The following is a 22500-nucleotide window of genomic DNA, read 5'->3' on the forward strand; positions in this document are numbered from 1 at the left end:
GGCAGCGGTGCCTTTCTGCGCCATGACGGACATTATGGGATGTTTTTCATTTCGCACTTGATGTCGTTTTGTTTAGCTTATAAGGGCACGGCTCTGCAGGCAGGGGGAATACCCCGGCCGGGCACGCAGAGCAGCGTGCACGCACATTACCCGGGTTGCGTAATATCCTCAGGAATCTGCAGCAGCCTGCACGACCACCAGGCTGCTGCTGCAAGGCCGGGGGGGGGGGACATGGAGAGACATGGAGAGGACCAGAGGACCAGAGGACTGTTAGTGCATGTGGAGCTGTGGAAGTGTCAGCTCGTTGAGGTGTCATGCACTGTAAACAACTGCAGGATTTCACCAGTATTAACCTGATATTGCTAAAAACAGTGCTTTAAACCTGTTAAATGACGCTCATAGGCTGTTTTTACATTCTTATAAAACATCCCTTTCCTGCTGATCAGCTGTCTAAAGTCTCATCAGTAACAGCTTCATGCAGTAGTTGTTGAGTTCTGGGACCTGGTCTGCTCATGTGAGGCTTGTTCATTATACATGATGGTAAAATCAGTGAATTATCTTTATTGTTCTTCATCACATGTTGTTCTGCTTTCATTCTGTGCTTGTAGCAGCTAGAGACACACAACAAGTCTATCATAGCCTTTTTCCTAACAACCTTTAATTGTATTTAGTGTGACTGTTCCTATGTCTGTAACCTGCTAAGTCTATTCATCTATAGGCACAAAATAATGTTGTAAAAATTACAACCTAAATAGTGCATTAAAACCAATCAGTAAGATAATGTAAAAGAAAGGTGAAAAACAGCTTTATAATGTATCTTTAAACAGTAAATTAACTGTAAAATACTGTGAAATTAATAAAGTTCAAACTGTATTTTTTAACAGTACAAAGCTGTAAATGTCAGCGACATTATAATAATGTTAATTTTACAGTAACGTAAAGGCAACCCTGCTGCCAGCTCTTTACTGGTATTTAACTGGGACATTCTTCACAGTGTGAGGATTTCTGTGTCTGGAAGGTCCATTTGTTGTTTAGTTGTGTTTGTGCTCTGAGCAGCAGCTAACCAGCTCTCTGCGTGCAGCTGGCGGCTCTGGCTCACTTGTTAACCCGGTTTAATGTGACTCTACTCCTCGACTGTAGGGAGCTGTTGAACAGTGAGTTGTGACCTCTGGTATTTCCTGGTTGCAGCCTCAGTGTGAGCAGAGAGACATGCCTGAGATAGTTAACTGGAGGCTGGTTGCTGCTGTGTGTGAGTGTTGCTGGAGAATATGTGCAACAATGTGTCCAGTATATGAAAACTGATGTTTTTCAGCAGAGTGACTTCCAGTTTGCTTCCTCTGTTTGTGTGCCTGTGTGAGAGAGAGGGAGAGAGAGAGAGAGAGAGAGAGAGATGGTGGGTGGTGCTCTGGCTGGTTCCGGGAATGTTCCATGACGTGTAGCCGTCTGGAGAGGGGCCCCGGCCGGGGGGACTCCGACGCACGGCTCGGCCCTGCTCGCTGCTCGCTGCTGTCTGTTAACCAGCTTTCTGAGTGTTTCTCTCCAGAGAGATTTACAGCCTCTTCATACGAGCACGCACGTCGTCATAATCCTGTGATCCCCGTCCTCATTCCTGCAGGGAAGCTCTCCCTTTTTTTTTTGTTTGTTTTTGTTTTTCCACAGTGAGGTCAGAGGTCAGAGGTCAAAGGTCAGGGTCAAAACACTAGTCATGTATACTTAAGGACACTATGCATGGTGGTGCAGAGTGGTGATATGAGGGCTGAACAGCTGAAGGACACCGAGCTGCCCGGCTGCTGCCAGCACCACTGTTTGCTTCTTTAATGTTTAATATGTCACAGGAAATATACAATAAAGGAAATATTAACAAGAAGGACCAATAAGAAGGCATGCAGTTAATAAATAAATACATAAATAAATAAATAAATAAATAAATAAATAAATAAATAACTTTTATTATAAATGATAATAAAGACAAATAACTATAACATAAAATGTTAAAAAATTACACAAAATATTAGTAAAATAATATTAATAATAACTGGAATTCTTCCTTAAAGAATTGTTCTTTTTTTTTGGACCAAAAAGAAGGCATGCAGTAAATAAATAAATAAATAAATAAATCAATTTTATTATAAAATATAATAAAGACAAATAACTATAACATAAAATGTTAAAAAATTACAAAAAAACATAAGTAAAATAATATTAATAATAACTGGAATTCTTCCTCAAACAATTGGTCTTATTTTGTAAAGTGTATTGTCACATCTGTGTGTGTTTATTGTCTGTGTTGGCAGGGAAAGCAGCTAATTTTAAACTTGGATTGACACAGTAAAGGAGGTATTTTTAGAAACAATGAAACACTGTAAAACAGTTCAATAGAATGAGATGGAGGCTGAGTTAAAGAGAGAAGGAGCTCTGATGGACGCTCCGCTGCTGCTTAACAGGAGAAATATACAGAAACGAGTCCTGAACGTGTTGGTGGGGTTGCTGCTGTCAGGCTGTGCACGTTCAAATGTGTGTGTGTGTGTGTGTGTGTGTGTGAGAGTGTGCGCGGGGAAAGACCGACCTACGTCCCATCTGTCCCACTGCCACATCAGATGGCCATCGGGGTGCGCTGCGTAGGAGCGAGCGTGCACACACACACACACACACACACACACACACTGTGACCAGAGAGGCGTACGGAGAACATGCGTGAGGTGTGAGTCGATTTGCACTAAACATTCAATTAATGTATTACTTCTAGGCCTTGTGGGAACTCTATATATGTGTGTGTGTGTGAGAGGCACATATAATATAATATATAACACACTAACAGCAGACAGGAGGGCTGGAACAAGCACAAGACTGGTTTCATCAGGGACAGTAATCACTGTTGCACCAGGGCAACTCGTGGGAGATGAAATGGTTGAAAGTGGCGTGTTTAGTCTGACGCTGAGGGGTCCGACGAAGCGTCAGTATGTGACGAGCTGGGATGAGAACGTGTTGGCAGATAAACAAGTATAAACTGTATGTTTCATGTGAGCGTTGAAGTTTACTTTGAAAAGACGCCGTATGCATGTAACCGGCTGAAACTGGACACGCCGTCCCCGACGCGCTGTAGAGGGGCGTCACAGTTTGAAGCCAATAGGGCCACTGATGAAGCGTCGGTATGTTACGAGTCATGAGTGAGAACGTGTTGGTTTAATGTGACATTATATTGGATGGACAAAAACAAAAATCGTAACTCAAGGACCTCCTATTAGCTTTTACGTGGTTTTCAACCGCATCTCATGGTCTTCCTCAGAGGATGGAGCTGCTCAGTGGTCAGGTGATAACAGGTGGTACGGCTGTGACCTCTGGCTCTGGTTAAAGGTGGTCCAGGTGATGATGTAGCTTGATTCATTACATCCTTTAGGCCGACACGTTCTCGTCCCAACTCATCACATACCGCCGCTTTGTCGCGCCCCTCGGCGTCACATTATTTTCGTCATCAAAACCACTATAGTTAGGTTTAGGAAAGAACTACATGGTTGAGCTTAAAACTAGGGATGCTAATTTTGAAAAATGTCCAGTTCACCGTCCGGGAGCGTTAACTTAGCAGCTGCGATGCTACGTTCACTGTCTCCAGTTCACCGTCCGTTATATTGTAGTTAATGGAACGCCCGGTGTGTTTCATATACCGGCGTCTTGTGCAGCGGTATGGAACGCCGATGGCTGTGACAAAGTGTCGGTATTTGACGCCCTGGGATCAGGCACGTTATGTCAGAAGAGACCTACAGTAAATATGATGCAGTGATTTAAGACGCACAGTGTCTCTGTTTTAGTTTAAAATCATTATCTGAGGTGTGTAAAAAGTGCAGCATCACTTTTGTTAGAATGAATTATCTGTGTGTCTGATTTTAAATCTGTTGGACTATCTGTGCGTCTCTCTTCCTGACTGTCTCCGTGTGCGTCTCCTCCTGTCCGTCTCACTGCTGGCTGTGGATCAGCTGCTTCTCTGCAGATGTGAAATGCGTTTGCATTTGCTGTCAATTAACACTTCGCAGACATCATAGCTGGAGAATTTGAAATGACTGCAGATGTATGGCATGCTGTGATGAAGTAACACACACACTGATTAACACCATCAGCTCTCAGGATTCTGCTGCAGTGGAACAGAGGAACACTCAATAGTTACGTCTGGCATAGAAAGTACAACATTTACCTCTAAAATGTCGTGGAGTAGAAGTATAAAGTAGCAGAAAATGTAAATACTCAAGCAAATTACAAATACCTGAAATTGTACAGCGCTTGAGTAAATGTACTTAGTTACTTTCCACCACCGCAGCCTCTCAAACATATGCTTGCATTCTCCATATTATTTTAAATAGAATACTTTAGGATAGTAAGTAACATAAAGACACAGTTCTGCTCTAATAGCTTGACATATTTGATGTTTTATAGATTAAAACAACAACAACAGAATGACATAAATGAAGTACAATAGGTGTATGTTTGAACTAAGGAGTGTATATAGTGTGTATCTTTACCCTCTAAACTACTGATGTGATGATGTTAATAACAGAGAATACTCTGCATTGTGTGTTTTTCTGCCTCATCCGGTCTCTTATTGTAACGTCTCCGACTCCTCAGAGCGGATTACTACCAACAAATAACATAAAGCAGCTGCAACACGCAGCTCACTGACGCTCCGCTGTAGGAAGTCAATGGGCAACAAACACTCAGCATTAGAGGAGGATTTAAAGCTTCACACCGAACTGATCCACAGTTTATCTCACCTGTGTGTGTGTGTGTGTGTGTGTGTGTGTGTGTGTGTGTTCGATCACCTGAGAGCTGTAGAGGAACCTGAGAGCGCTCCGGTGACCGAGGTCCTGACAGCGACGGCTAAATTATTAAGACTCACAAACACAAAGCTGAAGCTTCTCCTGATGAATAGATCCTCTGTGGTTTGGTTTTATATACAAGATATATACACCTGGTTAGATATACAGTATAAATACACCTGGTTAGATATACAGGATATATACACCTGGTTAGATATACAGGATATATACACCTGGTTAGATATACAGTATAAATACACCTGGTTAGATATACAGTATAAATACACCTGGTTAGATATACAGGATATATACACCTGGTTAGATATACAGTATAAATACACCTGGTTAGATATACAGGATATATACACCTGGTTAGATATACAGTATAAATACACCTGGTTAGATATACAGTATATATACACCTGGTTTGGTTTATACACACCTGGAGGAGAGGAGGGGAGGAGGTGAAGAAGAGCGAAGTGAGAGTAAAATACAATAAAAGAAGAAGGGAGGAAGATGAGACGAGGGATGAGGGAATGAGATGAGTTGAGAAAGGAGGAAGGAAGAAAAGAAAAGGGAGGAGACGAGTGGAAGAGGAGACAGGAGATATATGGAAGAAGAAGGGAAGTGATAGGAGAGAAGGAGGAGAGATAAAGAAGAAGGAAAGATGATGATAAGCTGAGAGAGGAGAGGAGGCAAGAGAAGAAGCGAGGAAGTAAAAGGAAAGGAGAAGAGAGGAGAGGAAAGGAAACAAGATGTGAGGAGAAGAGAGAAAATGAAAGGAACCGAGAGCAGGGAAGAGGAAACAGGTGGAGAGGAGAAAAGAGGAGAGGATAGGAAACATGTGGAGAGGAGAGAAAAGGAAAGGAAACGAGAGGACAGAGGAAGAAACAAGCAGGATGGAGAAAAAGGAGAGAAGAAGAAACAAAAGGAGAGGACGGAAGAGGTGAGGAGAAGAGAGAAAATGAAAGGAGACAAGAGAAGAGGAAACAAGTGTAAAAGGGAGGAGGTGAGAGGAAACAAGATGAGAGGAGAAGATAGGATGATGAAGGAGGAGAAAGAGGAGTAAAAGAACAGGAGGAGGAGATGGAGGAGAGGTTTCCAACAGAGTGTCTGTTCTGTCAGCTGCTGACACACTTTTATTTTGAAGGACTTTGCCCAGTAGGGTGTGTGTATGTGTGTGTGAGTGTGTGTGTGTGTGTGTATGTGTGTGTGTGTGTGTGTGTGTGTGTGAGTGTGTGTGTGTGTGTGTGTGTATGAGTGTGTCTGTGTGCGTGAGTGTGTGTGTGTGTGAGTGTGTGTGTGTGTCCTCAGCCGTGCAGAAGGGAACTCCCTCTCTTCGTCTTCTACAACCTCTAAGATGAGGACATGTTTTTTTATCCCTCAGCCAATCAGGGATCACCTTGCTGCTGACCGTTCAGCCAATCGTATCGCAGCTTTTTGACGGGAGACGACACATCATTCACCTCACATCTGTCCAGCGAGAGAGAGAGAGAGAGAGAGAGAGAGAGAGAGAGAGAGAGAGAGAGAGAGAGAGAGAGAGAGAGAGAGAGAGAGAGAGAGAGACCTTTACCCAAACTGGCCTACTTCCTCAACAGCTTGTAATTAGTCTCACTTCATGTATTTCTGCGTCAGACAGCGGAGAAGCTAAATCACTGTTTTGTAATCAGAAAATCCCGAATGACACAACCGACATTCAGTTTCCCCTTTACTGCACGTCGCCTGTGAACGGGCTGTTCACTAACAAAGACCATCATAATAATAATAATAATAAAGATAATAAGGATAAGGGTTTAGAACAGTTTATTCCAGATGATGATGAGGAGGGATGGGTTAGGGATGAAGGGATGAGGAGAGGAATCAGGGACGTGGAAGGATGGATGTGGGAGAGCCGTCTCTTCGCTGTAGCTCTGATTTTTACAGCCCTCAGTGGTTCCTGTATTCAAAGGAGAGAGAAGGAAGAGAGAGAGAAAAGAAAAAGAGGTTTGGAAGGAGAGTGATGTGAAAGCTGAGTCAGTTGCAGTGCAACATGCAACAGGAGAACTACTACATGTAGCGCTCTACGGGCGGGGATACTCAGACCGAGTGCTTGAATGCTTTTATACCTTTTGAATAACACATAGAAGGTGTTGAAGGTGTACTTCTTCTGCTATTCCTCCCTGCAATAAGTAAAAACACTAAACACAAAGAGTTTAGAAGCAAAGAGGTGAAACTCTGGTGCTGTTTTGACTAGACCAGGGGTCAGGGGTCAGGGGTCAGGGTTCAGCAACCTTTACTATCTAAAGAGACATTTTATGCAAAGAAAATAAAAAAAATAAATCTGTCTGGAGCCGCAAAACATGTGATCATTGTGATGAAGGTAACACAGTTTATAGTCTAAGTATATAGTATATCAGTCTAATGCAGTGAGGGCCAAAGAGACAATGTACTACGGAGTATTAGGGCCACATTGAGGGAAAAAACATCTGAGATTTACACAATAAAGTCAGAATATTACGAGAAAAAAGTCGTAATATTACGAAAATAAAGTCATAACTTTACGAGAAAAAAAGAAAATAACACGTAAAATGAATACTTGTTATAATTATACTAATTACTACTAAGGACTACTTTATAATATTATGACTTTATTCTCTAAATCTCAGATTTATTTTTTTTCCTCAATGTCCTAACACTCCGTCGTACCGTCGTACCATAGACCTACAACAATGATACATAAAAATTAAAATGTAAACAAAAAGCAGTTATGAGGCTGCGGTATAGCGCTGCCGCCATTTTGGACTGAAAACACCGATGAGTCTGTGGATGTATAAATCCGATAAATCAGAAGATTTACAGAAACAATATACGATTAAAATGACAATATATTATCTTATTATGCACCGAAATAATGAACCTCCACGACCTCCGACATTTCTGACAACGTCAACAAACACGTCACAACTCAGGAACTCGTGAACTTACGAGGTCGTGAATACGACAAGAGGGGGGGGCTGGCGTTCATATGGACTCTTCTGGTGAACGCGGTAAATACGACCACATCTGAAGGGACCACATGTTTACTTCCTGTCAGCTGATGTCATTCACACACAGCAATCAGGAACCCAACTGGGACATGGTCTCTAGTTAGTAGGATATCACTAACAGAGCTTCTCCTCCAGCCTCCAGCCTCCAGCCTCCAGCCTCCAGCTAACCCTCCCAGAGGTTCAGACAGCAGTAGATTAACAGAGAGAACAGGCTACCAGTGGAGACCTGCTGATCCAGGCTGGTTCCTGGCTCTGTTTCAGACCTGGGTCCTGGGCTACCTGATGAAAAGCTCTTTCAGGTAAATACTCTGAGACTTCGTCACAGCTGGTTGCTGTCCGGCCAGATTGAGATGAGCAGACTGATGCTTTTTGTGCATTTGGTGGTCCACAACCTGTGAGCTCAGCGTGTAGCCAGGTGTTTCCTGTTAGCCAGCAGCTAGCCACCACTCACCTGTTAGCCAGCAGCTAGCCACAACTCACCTGTTAGCCAGCAGCTAGTCACAACTCACCTGTTAGCCGGCAGCTAGTCACAACTCACCTGTTAGCCGGCAGCTAGTCACAACTCACCTGTTAGCCAGCAGCTAGTCACAACTCACCTGTTAGCCAGCAGCTAGTCACCACTCACCTGTTAGCCAGCAGCTAGCCACAACTCACCTGTTAGCCAGCAGCTAGTCACAACTCACCTGTTAGCCGGCAGCTAGTCACAACTCACCTGTTAGCCAGCAGCTAGTCACCACTCACCTGTTAGCCAGCAGCTAGTCACAACTCACCTGTTAGCCGGCAGCTAGTCACAACTCACCTGTTAGCCGGCAGCTAGTCACAACTCACCTGTTAGCCGGCAGCTAGTCACCACTCACCTGTTAGCCGGCAGCTAGTCACCACTCACCTGTTAGCCGGCAGCTAGTCACAACTCACCTGTTAGCCGGCAGCTAGTCACAACTCACCTGTTAGCCAGCAGCTAGTCACCACTCACCTGTTAGCCAGCAGCTAGCCACAACTCACCTGTTAGCCGGCAGCTAGTCACAACTCACCTGTTAGCCGGCAGCTAGTCACAACTCACCTGTTAGCCGGCAGCTAGTCACAACTCACCTGTTAGCCAGCAGCTAGTCACCACTCACCTGTTAGCCGGCAGCTAGTCACAACTCACCTGTTAGCCGGCAGCTAGTCACCACTCACCTGTTAGCCGGCAGCTAGTCACCACTCACCTGTTAGCCGGCAGCTAGTCACCACTCACCTGTTAGCCGGCAGCTAGTCACCACTCACCTGTTAGCCGGCAGCTAGTCACCACTCACCTGTTAGCCGGCAGCTAGTCACCACTCACCTGGTTCAGTCAGATCAGCTTCATGATGGGAGGAGAGACAGTGGGAACGCTAGCTGCTAGCTAATCACAGTGTGTTTGTTGTCTGTGTGTGTGAGTGTTAAATACAGAGATATAGATATGATGTGTAAATATGACTTTATGATAGAGCCTTTACACACAAACAGTTTGACTGGTCACACACGGAAAAACAGGTGAAGCTAATTTAGTTAACGATCCCAGTAAGACAGCACAGTGAGCCAGCAGGCCCAGTACCAACAGAGGTCAGCAGTTAACCTGTTAGAGGTCAGCAGTTAACCTGCTAGAGGTCAGCAGTTAACCTGTTAGAGGTCATCAGTTAACCTGTTAGAGGTCAGTAGTTAACCTGCTAGAGGTCATCAGTTAACCTGTTAGAGGTCAGCAGTTAACCTGTTAGAGGTCAGTAGTTAACCTGCTAGAGGTCAGCAGTTAACCTGCTAGAGGTCATCAGTTAACCTGTTAGAGGTCAGTAGTTAACCTGTTAGAGGTCAGTAGTTAACCTGTTAGAGGTCAGCAGTTAACCTGCTAGAGGTCAGTAGTTAACCTGTTAGAGGTCAGCAGTTAACCTGTTAGAGGTTATCAGTTAACCTGCTAGAGGTCAGCAGTTAACCTGTTAGAGGTCAGCAGTTAACCTGTTAGAGGTCAGCAGTTAACCTGTTAGAGGTCAGCAGTTAACCTGTTAGAGGTCAGTAGTTAACCTGTTAGAGGTCAGCAGTTAACCTGCTAGAGGTCAGTAGTTAACCTGTTAGAGGTCAGCAGTTAACCTGTTAGAGGTTATCAGTTAACCTGCTAGAGGTCAGCAGTTAACCTGTTAGAGGTCAGCAGTTAACCTGTTAGAGGTCAGCAGTTAACCTGTTAGAGGTCAGCAGTTAACCTGTTAGAGGTCAGTAGTTAACCTGTTAGAGGTCAGCAGTTAACCTGCTAGAGGTCAGTAGTTAACCTGCTAGAGGTCAGTAGTTAACCTGTTAGAGGTCAGTAGTTAACCTGCTAGAGGTCAGCAGTTAACCTGTTAGAGGTCAGTAGTTAACCTGTTAGAGGTCAGTAGTTAACCTGTTAGAGGTCAGTAGTTAACCTGTTAGAGGTCAGTAGTTAACCTGTTAGAGGTCAGCAGTTAACCTGCTAGAGGTCAGTAGTTAACCTGTTAGAGGTCAGTAGTTAACCTGTTAGAGGTCAGTAGTTAACCTGTTAGAGGTCAGTAGTTAACCTGCTAGAGGTCAGTAGTTAACCTGCTAGAGGTCAGCAGTTAACCTGCTAGAGGTCAGTAGTTAACCTGTTAGAGGTCAGTAGTTAACCTGCTAGAGGTCAGTAGTTAACCTGCTAGAGGTCAGTAGTTAACCTGTTAGAGGTCAGTAGTTAACCTGCTAGAGGTCAGTAGTTAACCTGCTAGAGGTCAGTAGTTAACCTGTTAGAGGTCAGTAGTTAACCTGCTAGAGGTCAGTAGTTAACCTGTTAGAGGTCAGTAGTTAACCTGTTAGAGGTCAGTAGTTAACCTGCTAGAGGTCAGTAGTTAACCTGGTAGAGGTCTGTAGTTAACCTGCTAGAGGTCAGTAGTTAACCTGTTAGAGGTCAGTAGTTAACCTGCTAGAGGTCAGTAGTTAACCTGCTAGAGGTCAGTAGTTAACCTGTTAGAGGTCAGTAGTTAACCTGCTAGAGGTCAGTAGTTAACCTGTTAGAGGTCAGTAGTTAACCTGTTAGAGGTCAGTAGTTAACCTGTTAGAGGTCAGCAGTTAACCTGTTAGAGGTCAGTAGTTAACCTGCTAGAGGTCAGTAGTTAACCTGTTAGAGGTCAGTAGTTAACTTGTTAGAGGTCAGTAGTTAACCTGTTAGAGGTCAGTAGTTAACCTGCTAGAGGTCAGTAGTTAACCTGTTAGAGGTCAGTAGTTAACCTGTTAGAGGTCAGTAGTTAACCTGTTAGAGGTCAGTAGTTAACCTGTTAGAGGTCAGTAGTTAACCTGTTAGAGGTCAGCAGTTAACCTGTTAGAGGTCAGTAGTTAACCTGTTAGAGGTCAGCAGTTAACCTGTTAGAGGTCAGTAGTTAACCTGTTAGAGGTCAGTAGTTAACCTGCTAGAGGTCAGCAGTTGACCTGCTAGAGGTCAGTAGTTAACCTGTTAGAGGTCAGTAGTTAACCTGTTAGAGGTCAGTAGTTAACCTGCTAGAGGTCAGTAGTTAACCTGTTAGAGGTCAGTAGTTAACCTGTTAGAGGTTAGATAAAGCATATTTTTCTTAGTTTGGTTTCCTTGTTTTTCTCGTTAATAGCTGGAGAACTGCTCATGTAGATGACATCACATTCCCATCATCTCCGCTGTAGTACGATTAAAAGAAACATCAGAAAGCTTTTAATGTCATTCACTCTCAATCTACTGCCGCTGTTTTGCATCGACGGTCACACGGGGAGAAATAAACGCTTCTTACACCCACAGAAACGAAACCAGAACTGAAATACGTTTCAACGACGGTAAAGTGTGAAAGTCTCACTTTCTCTCAGTGGGAAACTCTCACTTTCATACCTGCAGTAACTCACGGCATCTACGTACGTGTAAAACCAGCTGAATACACGGAGCTCAGGCGCTTTCTATAGGGGGATGTCCAGTGGCATTCTGGGAAATGTAGGACATCTAACTGACGCACATGAGGCAGCTTTAGGGGAAAGTAGGTGAAGCATAAATCGGCAAATTAAATCAAGCTGTCCGTCGCAGACTGATGATAGTGTAAGTGTATTGGAGGGTTTGTTTTTCTCTAATTATTAGTTTTTTTATATTGATTATTATTTATTATTTTAATCAAATAAATGTGTAAATATTTATTTTGAATCTTTTTTAAAAAAGTCTGAAAAAATCTGATGAAAAAATTGATTATAAAAATACCATTTGACCTTCAAGCACTCTGTAATTTAGCCTTGTTTTAGTTTTTTTTTTTACTATTTTTAATTATTTGAAAGGACTGTGACATATAATCAGCAACTTTTGCCATTTTCTCTCTATTTTCTGATCTGTAGACGACATAAGTTACTGTCTGCTTGAACTGATCTGTTTTAAAAAGGTGTATTTTCATTAGAAATCAATAAAACATGTTGATTAATCTTGAATAAGTTGAACCATCTGACTGTTGTTGGTGTGCCGTTCCCAGGGTCTGATATTATCTGAAGTTACTTCGCGGTAACATGATTAAAACACAGAGACAGTCGCTGCTGTAGGTTTAGGTTGAGTTATTTGCATATCCATACAAAAGATAAGAACACTTCAAAAACTATCAGCGGATGAAAAGAGATCTAATCTCAGCGGGTGAGACGGAACAGAAACCCCAACGGGCTTAAAAAAACAAAACAAAGAAAGAAGTGACAAAAGAAAAGTGAAAATCAAGATGACAAACTGATGACACGAGTGATCTGAAACTCTAGAAGACAGAGTGTCATCTGTTTCTATTTGTTTATTGTTGGATTCATCGAAGGGTTTGAGATGTCAGCGTCAGACACTCAGAAAACAACACAGACTTTTTTAGAAATTTCAGATTACAAACCTCAGGATCAGCGTGTCACTCCTGTTGGCGCGGGATTTTTTTTACAAAAGCAACACTGCTGGTTTTCATTTTCCTGACATTAAATACTACATTGATATTTATATACTGAAAGACTCTCGTGACCTTTTGACCTTTCAAACTATTAAGAATATGTTCGCAATTGATGCTTTTCTTTTTTTTTCAAAAGTATGTGGACACCTGAACACTACAGCGATGAGCTTCAATATTTTCATCCTGAACAGGTTAATAACAAACATGATATTAAAATATGTACTGGTGGTGTGTTGCATTCTGGGATATGCCAGGTCAATGAGGCAGCTATGTTGTAACACGTGTTCATTTACGCTCGTTGCATGAATACTGTCTTTTCTTGGTTAGGTTTAGGAAAAGATGGCGGTTTGTGTTAAAATGACACCGGACGAGGCGTAACTTAAGTACGGAAGTTATGTGACAATAAATCCATGTTGACTTCACGGTCTCCTGGTGAAAGTTCGGTATTTTTAGACCCACCCATCCACCTCGATTTCGTGGGATATAAACGAGTTACAGTGCATCACTTTTCGTATAGGTCAAGAGGTCAGCAACCTGCGTCTCTTCAGCTCCTCTCCAGTGGCTCCCTGTGGATTTATAAACATGGAAATGAATAACTGTTTTTTTGTTTACATTTTCATTTTTATTGATATTTGTTGTAGGTCTATGGTACGACAGTACGACGGAGTATTAGGACCACATTGAGGAAAAGAATAAACCAGAGATTTCGAGAATAAAGTCACAATATTATAAAGTAGTAATTTTACGTGTTATTTTCTTTTTTCTTGTAAAGTTATGACTTTATTCTCGTAATATTACGACTTTTTATTCTCGTAATATTCTGACTTTATTCTGTAAATCTCCGATTTTTTTCCCTCAATATGGCCCTAATACTCCGTCTGCATTTTTTTTTCACTTTGGTTTAGTACAGATTAAAAACAACACAATATAACGTGTTAATTAGTGAGATTTAGAGGTGCGGACAGAGCCAAGCTAGCTGTTTCCCTCCGTTTCAAGTCTTTGTGCTAAGCTAAACTAACGAGCTGCTGGCTGCAGCCTTTCTGTATATTCAAAGTATATATAAAACTGTTGCTATAAGGTTTCTCTTAACTGGATCTAAGGGAAACAAACCTAAAGTACATGAATGCATTGGGACAGATATACTTTTGGACATATAGTGCAGCTTTAGGTCCAACCGGGTCACGTGTTCTCATGGTTCTTAGAATATCAGTGCTTTGTTTTAACGTTGCATTTTGTGATATGCATTCTGTATGCACGTGATCTCAATGTGTTTAAAGCAGGTGGATTTATATAAATATGTGTCTTTATCATCCTTTCTCTCTGTCTTTCTCCACCAGGAGCTGTGACCAGTTTGTGGACTTGCTAAACTGGACCAGAGGACAAACAGCTACACCAGGTAGGATCCACTGAACTGATAACTGTGTGTGTGTGTGTGTGTGTGTGTGTGTGTGTGTGTGTGTGTGTGTGTGTGGTGGTTATATCTCACCGATCATAATACCAGGAGATGTGAAACGGGGTCACGAGGTGTTTACAGTAAGTAAGAATCTGTTGGGATGAAGTGCAGCACAAGTTGTTATTGTGAGGTCGGGTATAGTAGTTAGTCCAGGTGACATTTGAGTGAGCTGTTTAAAAGGTTACGTAACATAAATGAAATTTCAGGTGCAAATAAAAGTCAACAAATTGAAATGATTGACTGACAAAATGTTTTAGAAGTAGTAAAAGTGAAATAACATCAAGTAGATCCTTTAATATGAAGTCTTCATTTTGTTTTTATGACATTATATGAAAGTAGATAAAGATACGTGATGATGAGCGGCGTGCAGAGAGCGGAGAAGACGGATGTAAACGGGTCCGTCTTTGTAATAATAACCATCCTAATGATATAAAATGGCCGATCCTTTTGTCACGAGCGAGAGAGAGGCTCCCGCGGAGAAACAGACGGAAAGACGAGGAGAGAGAGTTGAGCTGTATTCATTTAGCCAGAATTACTCTCGCTGTTTTTCTCCCGCCTGGTTGCCGGGGCAACCGGCCCAGCTTCGTTACCAGAGGTGTGACCTCGGCTGGGAGTGTAAATGAGAAATAGATCACGTCAGCCGTCCTGCTGACTGCCGTCATGTAAAGTTCCTGTACTCCCGTCTGCTTTCATCTCTCTGTGCTCACCAGAGGAGTCGGTCGGTAGCTGGATGTTTAGACGCTGTTTAGAGTTCAGCTGGTTAAAGACAGTCTGGAATTAGTTTCACAGTTTAATGCTGAAGACAATGTGTGTGTGTGTGTGTGTGTGTGTGTGTCTGTGTGTGTGTGTGTGTGTGTGTGTGTGTCTGTTGTGTTGTGATGCCAGCTGTAGTAAAACAGAGACGTAATCCAAGAATAAAGAGAGGGTGGGATGCATTTAACTGTTGCTATGACAAAATGTGACGATACACAGTTCTGCCAGCTGCTTTAACAACGACAGGAGGAGACAACATCGATTACAGTTAGCTATGCAGGGTCCTTAAAACGTCTTAAAAGGTTTTCAATTCATTAATCTAAAATATTTGGAGTTAAAATGTCTTAAATAAATACTTCAAAAGTCTTAAAAATGCTAAAATATGGGAAATAGGATTTTTTTCCTGATGTTGTATTGTAAAATCTCAAAATAATTGATAACATCTATTTAAAAAAAAATATTTTACTGAATGCCTCTCGTATATGGAGGACGAAACCTGCCAAAATCAATAATAAATCAATGAAAAAATAAATTACTCGATAAAAAAATAAATGTGTGATTAAATGTAGCACAAATAACATAAAAAATAAATGTAGCCATCAATTAAAAATTAATTATAAAAAATAAATTAATACAAAAGAAATGCAAAAAGAAATGACTCGATAAATAAATAAAAATGTCATTAAATGTAGCAAGAATGTCATTAAAAATAAATGTAGGTATCAATTACAAATGACTGAAAAATAAAAATGAAATAAATAAAAAATAAATGAATAAATAAATTTAAAAATGAATAAAAATAAATACATAAATAGATAAAAGGTCAAATTACACAGAAGAGTAAATAAATAAGGGAATTAATAAAAAATAAATAAATAAAGAAGCAAATTAAAACAGAAATATCAAATTATGTCACATTTTATTAATTAATTGCTACATGTATTTTTTATTAATATTGTCAAGCTAGCTAGCTGTCACTGAACACTGTGCTTTTCAAACTTGGCACGATTGGAATCAATGCAGAGGAATCCCTCATTTAGAGAAACACAAAATCGCCAAGAATATTTCCCAGTTCTGTTCTGCCCTCGTCTCCGCCCCGAGACTAGAAAGTCATGTTTTATGTTACAATAAACATTTGGGCAAAATTGTCCCTAACCTTAAGTAATCGCTGTCGCTTCATGTTTTTCTTTATTTCCTAGATTTTGGTTATAGTACAATTGGTTTTAAATTTCATTCCGAGTGGCATTATAAACGTGTAAGTCTAACTTGCTTTAAGCTGTAGGAGTGGAAGTCCAGGTTGAAAATGAGCTTTCTAAAGTTCATGGAGACCCAACAGTGAGGTCAACAATAGAATAAGCTTCATTTTCTGTGCACATGGGGAGGTCAAAGGGCAGAGAGCCCTCAGCATCTTGGAAACAGGCGTATGAAAGCAGTACCATCCCCCCCACAGTGAAGCATCATGTAGGTGAGGAAGGACACATTTAGCATTTTGAATCACAAGACAAGAGGATAGAAGAGAAGTGGTGAGTGGAGCGCTGCTGCAGGATGGATTCAGAGAAGTGGATTAAACATGAAGAAGGACTTGTGTAATGGCTGCGGTGGCTAAAAACAGAAGGATGGAGATGGATGATGGAGGAGTGATGTGGTGGAGTCGGTGTGTAGGAGGCTGGATAGTAGAAGAAACAGCATTGTGTGTGTGAGCGGTGTCACTTCCTCTTCCTGTGTAACAGGCGGCTTCGTATCAAGGACGAGATAAACTATGTCATCCAAACACCCTCTGTCTTTCTGTCTCGCTCTCACATCATCCAGTGTGTGTGTGTGTGTGTGTGTGTGTGTGCGTGTGTGCACAGAAATAGATCATGTAAAGCAGAGATTACTATCTGCACCTCAAAGCTCAAACGTGTGGGCTTTTAAACTTCATACAGTGTCATCTCTGTAAAACACACACAACAGAAAACACGCACAGGATGTGCATCAGTGCTTGGAGACTGTGCACATGCTGTAAAATGCATAGACTGTCTGTCTGTGTGTGTGTGTGTTGGGTGGGTTATAAGGACATAGAAGGTGACAATAGTCAACGGCTGCTCCAAACTGAGGCAAGCTGCTCAGACAGACAGAAACCCCGTCTCCATGCCAACATACGAGGCTGATATGAAACGCATTTTTGGTTCAGAAAAGTCGCCATTCAACGTATCCGTGATTTGAAGAAATGTCCAATGCCGACATTACTTCTGGTGACTGGGTTGTTGTTTGTCCGTGGAGGCGTAGAGGTGTGCAGCAGGACGAGGTCATCTCTCAGTTGTGGTTTCCAAAACTGTCACAAGTCACAGCTGAACAATAAATCTGTTTTATGATGTGACAACAAAAACCACTTGGTTAGGTTTAGGGAAAGATCATGGTTTCGGTTTGTTCAGGTGAGGGGACCTTCGTCACCATGGTTACAGTAATAAACAAGTGGTTAGCGTCAGAGAACGATAGCGATCGTGCTGGGAGCCACGTGGACTCTGTCGCTCTATAATAACATCACCTTACTTCCTCCTTTGCTCCCGTCATATCACTGTGGCTGCTAGAGGCTGCCGTCACAAGAACCTTTCAACTAGAGAGACGCTTTAATTGTAAATGTTTAACACAGTCAAGACAATGTTTACACTGGACTAGGGATGCTCATTTTGAAAAATGCTGCGTTCACTGTCTCCAGTTCACCGCCCGGGAGCGTTAACTTAGCAGCTACGATGCTGCGTTCACTGTCTCCAGTTCACCGTCCGGGAGCGTTAACTTAGCAGCTACGATGCTGCGTGTAGTGTCGCGGACATGCAGCCACTTTCCCAGTAAAAGTCTCCACCACACATTTAGTTTAGTTTAGCAGGTTGTCAGCTGTGTGTCTGCCCGGAGTAACTTTAGCGAGTTACCAACAGACCGTGTGTGTGTATTGTGGTGAGTGTGAGGTTGTCGGTGGCGTTCTGGCTGTGAACGTAGGTGTAGCAGTGTGTGTGCAGTTTATTTGTCGGTGAATAAAAGCTACGAAACTACAACTTTTGGCCGCTTCATTCGTTGGGTTTCTCCCCTCATTACCTCCACCAAGGAGGTTATGTTGTCCGTTCGGTTTGTTGGTTTGTCAGGATTACGGAAAAACTACTGGCTCAGTTTTCACGACACTTGGTGGAAGGGTGTAACACGGGCCAAGGAAGAACCGACACAACCATATTTTGACATAATTCTAATTCTGAAATATATCCATACATTTATAAGGCTGTGCTTGTAGATTTGCATATCATGGAAGATGGATTATTGTCTACTAGTTGGCAGAGTGCCTTTCTCGTTTATTCATGCTTTTCCTTGAATTTATCATCACTTTATCATCAATTTCTAGCTTCCAAACCACCAAAAAAGATAAAAACTAGATGATAAGAAGACAGAAAGAGAGAGAACTGATCAAACAGCTGAGCAGCAACAAGATCCAGAAACTGACTAAATGTAGCACGTCACTGACCAATAGCTGAAATACCTCTGAATGAAGAGAAATAACAAGAGAGAGAGAGAGAGAGAGAGAGAGATGGATGGAGGACCAAATGGATGCGGGCGCCATGGTAACCACAGAGTCGGTACATTGAGAAGTACACTGAAGATGAGAAGCCAGTAGTGGACAGTAAACCAATGAGAGCTTCCCATCAGTTTCTGTTCTTCTGATTGGCTAAAACAGACCAGGAAGTGAACTGAAACGCACTTATAGACACACACACACACACACACACACACACACACACACAGACACACACACTCGTTCACCTCCGCTCCCACACAATAGTCTGTTCAAACGGAGAAAGTAGGAAAAAAAAAGGCAGAAGGTGAAGAGGAAGAAGTTTATGTTCTGTTGCCATGACGACTACGGTTTGGTACGACGGATGCAAGCTGTGCCCTTGACAGCATCACACACACACACACACACACACACACACACACACACACACACACACACAAAGGGCAGAATGACGATCACGTGTATTGACTAACAGCTGTGTCCAAATGAATGGCCTTTGGGTGAGCATCTCCCCCCCCCAACCACACACACACTCTAAATGTGTGTGTGTTCATGTGTGTGTGTGTGTGTGTGTGTGTGTGTGTGCAGGCCACAAGTGAGATAACAGAGCGGCAGAATTTGAATAGCATTATGGGATATGACTGTTGCCGAGACAACAGCAGTTAGTTTGGTTCCCATTTCCTCCAGGTAACCAGAAGTCCAGTGGCCTCTTTGTTTGTGCATTCAAATGGCATGGAAAGTGTGTGTGTGTGTGTGTGTGTGTGTGTGTGTCTATGTGAGTGTGTGTAGTGGTGTGTGTGTGTGCGTGTGAGTATGGTGCGGTACAATAAGGAGCTTTGGTTTCGCTTCCGCATCGTTCCTCATGCAAATGACGGCTTTGTTGCTTCTGCAGCCTGCACACTTCCTGTCCATGCTCTGTGTGTGTGTGTGTGTGTGAGAGAGAGTGTGTGTGTGTGTGTGTGTGTGTGTGAGTGAGTGTGTGTGACAGAGAGACTATGCTGCACTTAAGTGTCTCAGCGTGTGCATTTCTGCATTTCTATTTGCATTGGTGTGTGCATGGTTAGTGTGTGTCTGTGTGCATCCTGGTCAGCAGACTGTTTGTCTGTTTGTGACAACATCTGTTGATTAGCGCTAAACTCAAAGTCCAGCTGAGGCTGATGGGAATGTTATCACTTTTAAAAGTGTTTGGACATAAATCAAACTATTGGAGACACTTATTGATAGTTATAAACACTAATAAACAGATACAAACATTATTAAAACATTAACACACATTAGTGAGACATCAATGAACTGTAATAGAAAAAGTAAAACTGTAATAAACATTACTAAAACAGTAATATAGGGAGTCATAGGAGTGCCCTAATAAAGAATAAATCTGTAAAAAAAAATAAGAATATTAATGTGGAAATATAAAGAGAAATAAATAAAAGTATAAATAAGTAAATAAAAACTTGTTGAAATATAAAGAAAAAAATATAAATAAATGTGAAAATAACTAACATTTATTTTCACATTTATTTTGATTTTTTTTCTATATTTATTTATGTATTTTAAAATGTTTATTTATTTATTATTTTTTCCATATATATTGCTTATAATTTTTTGCTTAAAAATAATATATATATATATATATATTTTATTTATTAACATTTCAAAATTATAGTTTCCTGTCACCTCTTCTTTCACATCCCTCCATCCTTATCTTTCTCTACCTCCATCTTTCTTTCCCTCCCTCTCTCTTCCTCCCTCCCTCTTCCACTCTCTTCGCTCCATCATCACGCCCTTCCTCTTCACCTCGCTCCCCCGCATGTCACGTCCCCCCTGCCTCCATCTTTTCATCACTCCCTCCATCCTCCATCCCTCCACCGTCTCCTCTCTGCCAGGGAGGAACAGGTGGCTCGCCTCTGCTGTGCCACTCGGTGGCTTCCTGCCCGAAACACAGAGAGAGAGAGAGAGAGAGAGAGAGATAGAAGGAGGGAGAGAGAGAGAGAGAGAGAGAGAGTGATAGAAGGAGGGAGGGAAGGAGAGAGAGAGAGATTGTGGCCCGTGTCAGCGCCCTGGCGCCGGGGCTTGTACCATGTGACGGACGGAAGGAGGAGGAGCAGGAGGAAGTGGAAGAGGAGGATGGGAGGAGGCCTCTCTGACTGAAGGCTGTGATTTGGTAGACGGAGGGAGAGAAAGAGAGCAGCAGGTGCTTCAGTTTGAAGCACTCGTACAGACGCACACATGCACTTAAAGATAAGAGCTACCCAGATATTTCTGTGCCCACACCAGCATGACATCATTTCCTGTCCTCGCGCAGGAAGTCAACACAGTAGCGAGCCAGCGGTGTCAGAGAGAGTCTCACTCTGGTGCTTCAGTCTCTCCTGACCTTCGTCCTGATGTACCATCATCATACATCTCTCCTAAACAACATGTTACCAACGCTTCCTCCTTTCTCTCCTCCGCTCTCTATGTATATTCTCTTCCTCTAATCTTAATCTCATGCTGCTGGTTCTAAAACTGACGTATTTGGGGGAAACAGGGGATTGGGCTGGTTCCTGTAGCTGCTAGGATTAGCCAGCAGCTACGGCGGGCTAGCCGTCTCTCGGAGCTAACTCCATATGCATGTGGCATTAAGACTGATTAGCTCTACGCTAGCTCACTCATACTCAGGGTATTAAGGCTTAAAAAGCTAGCGCAGCTGGCTAGCACCTTGCGCCTCCCGTCCGTCACGTATACGACGGAGGAGGATTACCGCACGCTACCGGCGCTGAGGGCTGAGAGAGGCCTGGAGGAGCGGGCTGGAAATCAGCGCTTCAAAGACGGGAAGTAAATCTGGTGCCACCTGAAAACACGTCCCTGTTGAGTCTTCATGATGTCTGTCTTCTCTGCAGTCAACAGTGTTTAAGTGTGGAGAGATGTATGTTATACAGCACATATAATACCTGGAGACCTTTCTCTTTGTGTCTAAAGTTGAAGTGTAAACGTTGTGTGAATGTCTTCGTGTCTCCGTGGATCTCCGTCGATGCAACCCGGAGCTCTCTGCTTTACCACAAACTCCAACCGGGCTTTTGTCTTCTGAAAAAGGAGGATCTGTTTTGAATTTTTGGGGTTTCTTTTGGCACATCGAGAGGAGAGGAGAGGAGAGGAGAGGAGAGGAGAGGACAGGAGAGGAGAGGAGAGGAGAGGACAGGAGAGGAGAGGACAGGAGAGGAGAGGAGAGGAGAGGAGAGGAGAGGACAGGAGAGGAGAGGAGAGGAGAGGAGAGGACAGGAGAGGAGAGGACAGGAGAGGAGAGAAGAGGAGAGAAGAGGAGAGGTAAGGACATGAGAGGAGGCGAGAGGAGGAGATGAGAAGAGGCAAGGAGATGAGAGGAGGAAAGAGGAGATGAGGAGAGGTAAGGAGATGAGAGGAGGTGAGAGGAGATGAGGAGAGGCAAGGAGGTGAGAGGAGGAAAGAGGAGATGAGGAGAGGAGAGGAGAGGAGAGGAGAGGGGATGAGGAGAGGAAGGACAGATAAAAAGATGGGAGAGGAGAGGAGACAGAGGAGGAGAGAGGAGGAGAGAGGAGAGGAGAGGAGAGGAGAGAGGAGAGGAGAGGAAGAGAGGGGATGAGGAGAGGAAGGACAGATTAAAAGACGGGAGAGGAGAAGAGAGGAGAGGAGGGGAGGAGAGGAGAGGAGAGGAGAGGAGAGGAGAGGAGGAGAGAGGAGATGAGGAGAGGAAGGACAGATAAAAAGATGGGAGAGGAGAGGAGAGGAGAGGAGAGACAAGAGGAAAGCTTACGAGAAGAGGGAGGACAAACTAGGAGGCTGGACGAGAGGAGAAGAAAAAAGCAAAGAGGAAGTAATGAAAGGTGTAAAGGAGAAGAGGAGAGGAAAGAAAAAGAGAAACGGAGACGTTTCATTTCTTATATTCTTCCCTCACACGTTTGAGAAGTGTGATCTTCCTTCTCGTGACAGATGTGACAGATGTGACAGATGTTAGCTCGTATATTATCTCCTATTTTTACTGATAAAAAACTAAATGAAATTTCAA

General features: G+C 42.8%; 1 protein-coding gene across 6 annotated transcripts in view; it reads left to right on the forward strand.

The window, feature by feature from the left end:
• Positions 1–22500, forward strand: part of hivep2a (HIVEP zinc finger 2a) — a 140028-nt gene that overhangs the window by 532 nt on the left and 116996 nt on the right. For 4 of the 6 annotated variants that reach the window (XM_037751148.1, XM_037751152.1, XM_037751155.1 and 1 more), the window contains exon 2: positions 14073–14131. The gene's annotated coding sequence lies outside the window, so the exon portion shown is untranslated. Of the gene's footprint in view, positions 1–7954; positions 8131–14072; positions 14132–22500 lie in introns of all 6 variants that reach the window. The other 2 variants (XM_037751150.1, XM_037751149.1) reach the window with 2 other exon arrangements.

The sequence above is a fragment of the Sebastes umbrosus genome, chromosome 18 (assembly GCF_015220745.1).
Source record: "Sebastes umbrosus isolate fSebUmb1 chromosome 18, fSebUmb1.pri, whole genome shotgun sequence".
Lineage (NCBI taxonomy): Eukaryota > Metazoa > Chordata > Actinopteri > Perciformes > Sebastidae > Sebastes > Sebastes umbrosus.